Below are 7755 nucleotides of genomic sequence, written 5' to 3' on the forward strand. Positions count from 1 at the left end.
GGCCTAGAATGTCAGGAGGCGAACATTAAACAGACCAGGATTAAAAAGCAGATCCCAAACAGCACTCCAGTAAAGTTTCCCATCCACTCTGAAATTAGTTAGAGCTGACTAAGTAACTGGCACTAGACTTTGAAGAAATATACAGCCTAAAAGGCGCAGAGTCAACACAGACCTGACGAGCTGATAGGTAATGTCATGTTATGGCAACTCTAAAGCTCCTGCCGTTGATTTATCACGTACTGTGTGCAACAGAATGATTGCTAATGGAGGGAGGGGGGAAGCAAAACAACAACAGCTTAATTTGATGCTTCTTACAGCCAAGGACTTGAGTCAAAAGGGTCAAATGAACTCTTTGAAGTAAAGGAGCAATGTGGTTTTTTATCAATTTTGTAATTATCAAACACGCACATTAAAAATAACATTTTTATGGAAAAGTAATTTTACAGATTAGGAAAATCTAACTGACAAAATATATTCATAATTCAATCATAACAGATAACTAAAGAGATACAAATCCTGAGCTTTTAAAGCATAGCTCTGTGTGTTAGTCTGGTAACTAAATCCTGACACAATTAAAATCGTGTATCAACAGAGTGTAATTGAGAACCGTGTCATTTGTTCAGAACCATACCTCCATGTGCTCAGGAACATGCAGGCAGGCAGTTACAGATAATTAAATGCAGCTCCCTTTTCCTCCAATTCCTCACCTCCAAAAACATCTGACATTTCTAAGGATTATTTTAGTTCCTGTTTCCTTATCTTCTTTTTGTCTTCATTTTCCCCCAAAATGTACTGGCATTTACACTGTCCTCCTATTTTATTTAGAATAAATATGTCCATTTAAAATTACAAATGAGCTAATGGCATGTCCAACCAAGAGAACCAGTCAAATAAGTGAGTCACAGTATTTATTGAAAATATACTGTTTATATGCTTTCTTATGTCAGTCAAAATCAACATGCACATACCCATCTCAATTTTAAACAGATTAATCCAATAGCAACTCCAGCCTTCTATACTGATTTACCTCTCATCATGCACCCTGCTAAAAGGAGTACTTCTATCTCTGAGAAAGGTGTTGGGACATTTACTATTTGCCAAATACTGATAAATCTTTGTTGCCTGTGCACTGAAGCTTTAATATTTTGATCCCATTGCAAGTAAGATTCAGCTCTGTAATTACTATTTTACAGTCCACACTCATATTTTGAGGGACTGAAGCAGTCTTTTTCAGTACATGCAGTTCTTTTTTAATTAAGACAGCTAAATGAAATTCTAACTTAAGAAAAAGTGCTGACTTCATACTTGATAAACCATGGCAGCAATTTGTAGTAAAAATCACTCTTATCCTTAACTGTGACATTTACTATGTATCGGCTCACACAAGAATTTCAGTAAGGTCAGAGCCACAGCAGAAATCTATCTGAGCTGAATTTTAAAATACAGGTAAAGACATCTAGAACTGTTATCTGGCAGAAGCATACAAAACACACACAATTCCATAAACAAGACTGAAGAGGAAGAAGAAAAAATATTTTGCTATCGCCTAAGACCTGAACACTTCTCAGACATCTGGCATCTCTGAACAGCCCAGGTGGAAATCCTAATTGACCAAGAGGATATCCTTAATTAGAAACCTTAAGAGAAATCCCTTTGTTGCCTCCAACTATCACACTGAGGCTGAGAAGCAAGGCTCGGGACTAATCTAACAATGGAACCATCTCCAACAAAGGGAAGTTTAGATGCTAAACGTACTATTGGGAAGTCAGGAATAGAGGAAGGAGCCCTCATAAAAGCGCAGATTACTGAAAAGCAAACACAGATGTGAACTCCCCTCTCATCAGCCGTTCTTCATACAGTGATAGTTCTATGCATTTATTTGACAGAAAGTTGGGGAGAAGTGTCCACGGAAGAAAAATGTGGGGAGAGAAAACACACATAACCCACCTATAACTGTTACTGTGTTGTCTTTAAAATTATTGAGGAGAATAAGAACAATTTTCTCCAGAAGTAGATGAATACCTACCAAAAAAGCACTATCAGAATCAGCATCTTGAACAGAGAACAGTCATGTTTGCCTCAGGAGTGTCCACTTCATCAACACCTGCCCACTCCCAGCATGTAAAACACACTGCACTTGTAGCAACAAAGTGTTACAGCAAACCCCAAGATATTATGAGGAGAGAGTAATTTCATCTCTCACTGCATCAGGGTGCACTAAAATCAGATTGCTTCTCTATGAGCTTTACTTCTCATACCACAAGTGCTGTACCCAGCAAGTCCCCAAGGACCCGGGCCTCACAAGCAGTTAATGATCCATTAGACAGCCACCTTGATGCAAACCAGAAGGTGGCTAATGCTCTAACAAAGTGGTCCTAAACTACAATAACAGACAACATTCAAGGATTACAGCCACAATAAACCAGTAGCCATAGTTAATAACTGTAATATTTCATTAAAATGGCTAGAAATAATGCACACCAGATACCCAAACAATTACAGGTGACCGCAATAGTATTAGAAAAGTTGCAATGTAACACTGAACGAAAACAAGTTAGACATTTGCCACAACACACTGAATGTGTCTTCTCAGCATAAACTCTTCCTAGTTGTTTCACCATCACACACAGAAAAATTCAAAAAAGAATAGAAATTCAAGAAATAGCTGGTGTATTATTGCCAGTCAAAATAAACAAGCAGCATCTCTAGGAGTAGCAAGAAGACTTCTGCTCTGTTACTGTGCAGCTCAGCCAATAAAACTATCTTTATAACTTCCACTTGCTTATATTTTTCTTGAAGACTACCACACCATTAGCTATGTCATAAAATATGCATCAAACTTCACGTGGTTTAAAAATGTACCACAATCGCTTCATGGTCCCTTCATGCACCTTGCAAATTAATTTACAGACCTAGAACCAGAATAGTTTAAAGAATTATAATCTTAGTTTAAATATCAAAACAAATTATATTACTGAAGAATACTGTAGCATAGTTTGGGCAATGCTTTTAGACCTGTATCAACAAGATGGCAAAGAAGATCCTTTAAATTACGAAGCTACCTCTAATATACTGCTATAGCAAAAGGTATATATAGAAGCAAGGGAAAAAAGGGCAAAAATTAATATATTAACTACTTAATTTATGTTAAAAATTCATTATATACTAACTTAAATTTAGTATTAATAACATGAAACAGAACTCTTCAGAAAGCTTTGTATCTTGATAAATGAAAAGTATACCATGAGTGTTAACGCCTGTTTATCAGAATTAGGATATTAGATGGTATTTCTGTTGTTTTGTTGGGTAGATAGTAGGAACCACGTCCACTGAAAGCATAAAAAAAGGAGGCCAAATAAAGAAAAACTAGTTGGAATAAAAGAGTGGAAGTGTGATTTCCACAGAAGTTCTGTAAAGCACTATTTTACTGGCAATATAGTTACCCTTTGGCAATGTGCCATACACCCAGAGAAACACAGGCCCTATAAAAAGCCTGTGACATGGTGCAAAAGAAGAGTTTTAACACACCCTAAAACACATAGATGGCAATGACAAAGATATTTACATCCTGAAAGAATACTCTTGTAGTTTTGTAAAAAGTGCAATCAATTTCATCACTGAAGGAGAATGCTTGAGAAGATGAAGTTAAATTAATTTAACTTTTCAAGCTGGTTTAGAATTTTTAATTGGTTTGTTGCTTTTCAGAGGTGAATGAATTGAGTACAGATTAAGTGACTGCTAGCTAAAACAGAAGTCTCAAGATCCTGTGGCATAGCAGGCACTACTGCCTCCCTGGGCAGCCTGTTCCAGTGCTCAGCCACCCTCTGTAAAGAAGTTCGTCCTGATGTTGACGTGGAACTTCTTGCGTTTTAGTTTATGGCCACTGCTCCTTGTCCTGTTTCTGGGCACCACTGAAAAGAGTCTGGCAGCATCCTCACCCACTTTTGAGATGTTTGTATGGATTGATGAGAACCCCTCTTGGTCTACTCTTCTCCAGACTAAACAGGCCCAGCTCCCGCAGTGTCTCCTCATCAGAGAGATGCTCCAGACCCTGAATCATCTTTGTGGCCTCCACCAGACCCCTTCTAGAAGCTCCTTGTCTTTTTTGTACTGAGGAGCCCAGAACTGGATGTAGTGCTCCAGATGTGGCCTCACCAGGGCTGAGAATACATGTATTTATATATGTATACTTACTTAATAATAGCAATTACTGCATAACAAGCTGCAATGTGCTGCCCAGCACAGTAACAAAGCAATTCTGGTCTAAATACAACTTAGCTGTCAGAAACAGAAAGCTGTCATTGTCTTTACATTTCCAATAAGCTGCCAAGATACTTACTCCTTTATTCATCTCCCACTAAATCCTCTCCCCAAAAAGTGTGGTAAGAATATCAAGACCATTACCCACATGGTTTGAAGATATTCAGAGGTCTCAATCATTATGTCTTCACTGGAGGTTAACGCTTGCTTTGTGCAAACCTAGAATACAGCTTTCAGCTCAGTCCAGTTTTCTCCAAAAAGAGTCTAGTCTGCACATGCTTAAACCACCTTGTGGAACAAATTGGTGATCAGCAAGCAGGGACTTCTGGGGGATGTGCTTTCCAATTTCATTGATGCTCCAAGTAAAACCACTAACATAGATGCAGCCTCAGTTATGTCTGATCTACCCAAGGGAAAATGAGCAGCAGCAGTTCCAGCACAACACAGGAACGCATCAGATAGCCTGCTGAAATAACACATGGTGAAAGTTTACCACTACACCCTACAAGCAGTGTACTGAGTCAAACCAGATCCCATAGCTCCTAGTCCTGGAGAATCCCAAGCCTTCCCTTCCAGGTACTCCAATATTCTCATCCAACTGCTTGCTGCTGTGCAATTACAGCACCCAGCCTCCAGGGTTCAGAGTGCTTGGAAAGCAAGAAGATACTGAATTGTGTCCTCCAACCATGTTGGAGCAGGTGGGTTTAAAAATCAGTAACCGCATCCTACTTCAGAGTGTGAAAAGAAAGATGATTTTTTCCCAGCTATTCCTGGAAGAATATTCTTCCTTAACTTAGGAAATAAGATTTAATAATTAACTTTCTTGTAAGTCTACAATTTCAATGGTATTTGTAGGACTGATAATTCTCCTACTCATCAATGCAAATCAGTGTGAACTTCAGAGATACTATGAAAAATACAGTGGTATTAATTTCTGGGGGAAGATTTTAATAATCTCCTCCAAGCAGTTTAAGATACTGCTGTATAATTTGCACTGTATCCTTACCCAGAATTAGAAAATCTTATCATTTAAGAAAATTGTATAAACTATTGTTATAACAATCACTTTCATAAATGATCACCGAAACTGTCTTTATTAATTTTATACTGAAAGCCCATAATTTAAAATCTCAGAATGCAAATCATACTTTTACAGTGAGGTATACCTACATGTCTTTCTATTTACTGTACTAGATAAAGAAAAATGCTGCCAAAATAGCAACATTTAGTACCTGTATACCAACCATAAAACTGAGTAAGTATTTTGAAATCAATCAGCATGTAAGATCAAAACTAAGTTTCAGCAACAAAGCCCTTATGCATTTTTTCAGTGACTGCCAGGACACCGCAGGTGTGTTTGCTGCCTAATTCTGATCTGCAAAGAGATCCAAATTCCAAGCTTGCCAAAGCTGCTTCTCTGAAGCAAGTGTTCTTCAATCAACTAAAATGCAGTATTTTAGAGCATGCAGCTCTCTTATCTGGTGTTAATTTTTCCTAAACAATAAAGAGAATGGAGCAGTTTGGAACTGAAGTTAAAAGTGTCCCAGGACTGTCTCTATTTTCTAAAGCTTTACTGAGAGCAACCCTTTACTTGGTCCCAAATACTGAATGATTATGAACACAAAGTCACGGAGCTAAAAATAAAATAAAAATAATTACTTAATAAATAAATTAGTATTACATCATTTTTTTTAAAACACATGCTTTTCAACTCAGTCTTCTTTTTACCATCTTCAACTAGTATCTGAATACTACTGTAACCTGTCTGAATCTAAAGCTTTCTGAGGCTGGATAATATACCCTGTAACAACTCAGGTGTTCAAAGACATTAATGGCTTTAATGTTGAGGATAAACATTCCATTATCAGCTGCCCAAATTTGATGAAGTTTTTTTTCAGACCTCAGAACAATCATCACAAGATACAGAAAAGCTCCTCCCAAATTAAGGACGTTGCAACTCCAGATTACTAAGGGGAAAACTTTTTTACCCATCCTTGGTCCTTAAACCAGCTTCACTTGAGGTGAGGGGGGAAGAACAAGCAGAGAGTAAAAGGAAGATAAATTTGTTGCTGAATTTTTGAAAGATAACACATCCATTGTATTTCAGAAGTTAAAATATTTCAGTGTACAATTTCTCAAATTACTTAAAAAAAAAATCAACAGAAAAGAAAACGCACAACTAGTCAGAACCAGACCCTGTGAGCAACACCTCACTGTTAACTTCCGAGACTCCACGCAGCTTTCTTGATCCCACGACCTGTATCATACCCACACACACACAACATTCACATTCCCCCCTTCCCTTAGGATTGTTATACTCACGCTGGATTTCTTCCCGCCAAAGACATCTGCATCCCTCTTCTGTTAAAGTTTAACAAAACAAAGCCACCTTTTACTGGTTCCACTGAGGAAATGTCAAGTTCTAAAGTTACAGAGACCTCTAGAATGTGACAGGTCTCATAGCAAAAAAACTATTCCCTACAAGTAGTTGCCTACTGATAGGGGAGGAACAGTTTAACCAGAAGAAACATCTCTGTGCAACCTTGGTCGCATACACAATGAAATTATGAAAAGTTTGGGCTCTGCAATAAGAGCTTTGGAAGAAAAGTCCTTCAGGCTAGCACACGCCAGTAGGTTTTGGTTCAAAAAACCAAGTACTGTACAGAGATGATGCATATTTCCTTGTTTTCCATGCCAGAAATATAATCTCAAATTTAAAAAATTAAACATTATTTCACAGAGGCCACAAAAAGCAGTATCCTTTTCATAAAAGTAGAAAGTCTCCAGACATCCTTTATATTCTTTCCACGAGCACTGCTTAATAAATGTTGCAACCCTGAAGCTTTTAAATGTAGTAGTGATGATATCATCATTTTAAAGGCACTTTAACAGAACATTAGGAGAAACAATTTCTTTTCTCAAAATCAAAATAACAGTAACCAAATTGATTAAAAGTGGTTTATACTAAAAATATTCACAATATCCACATTTACAGGCTTCTTCAGGTAAGACTAGCAGATAGTATACAGAATTCTGAAATAACAAAAGAGCCCCCATGAACTAATGAGGCACAATAAACATTTCATTTAAGTTTCAAGAAATACATGCTAGGAAAGCACAATTTTTACATTATAGTGAGTAAGAATAAATACTAAATAATAAATATTTGGAAGAATATAGTATTTCCACCTATTGTACTTAAAAGCTCAAAAATGTTTTCAATTCCATGCATAGAGCTGCTCTGAAAGCCACACTGAATATATTGCCTTTGTTTGTTTAGGTTATGCACAAATAAATATTGGGATGACAGTTAAAGACACATCCTTGAAGTAGTCTACCCAATAAATTTGGAAAGAAGAGGAAGAGGAATAAAAAATCTAGCTGTATAAGATTTTCTTTGTTGCCTGCTTGTTAAGGAATCCTTCTGGCACAACTGAGGGGATTATGAATTCACATGTGAATTTATCCCCTATTAAACTTTTATTGAAAGGGTCA

The 7755-nt window shown here is 37.1% G+C and overlaps 1 protein-coding gene across 7 annotated transcripts in view; it reads right to left on the reverse strand.

The window, feature by feature from the left end:
* The window catches only part of CUNH10orf11 (chromosome unknown C10orf11 homolog), a 747072-nt gene that overhangs the window by 572711 nt on the left and 166606 nt on the right, over positions 1 to 7755 (reverse strand). The gene's annotated exons all lie outside the window — the stretch shown is intronic.

This window comes from Corvus brachyrhynchos, unplaced genomic scaffold (genome assembly GCF_000691975.1).
Source record: "Corvus brachyrhynchos isolate BGI_N302 unplaced genomic scaffold, ASM69197v1 scaffold279, whole genome shotgun sequence".
Taxonomy (NCBI): Eukaryota; Metazoa; Chordata; class Aves; order Passeriformes; family Corvidae; genus Corvus; species Corvus brachyrhynchos.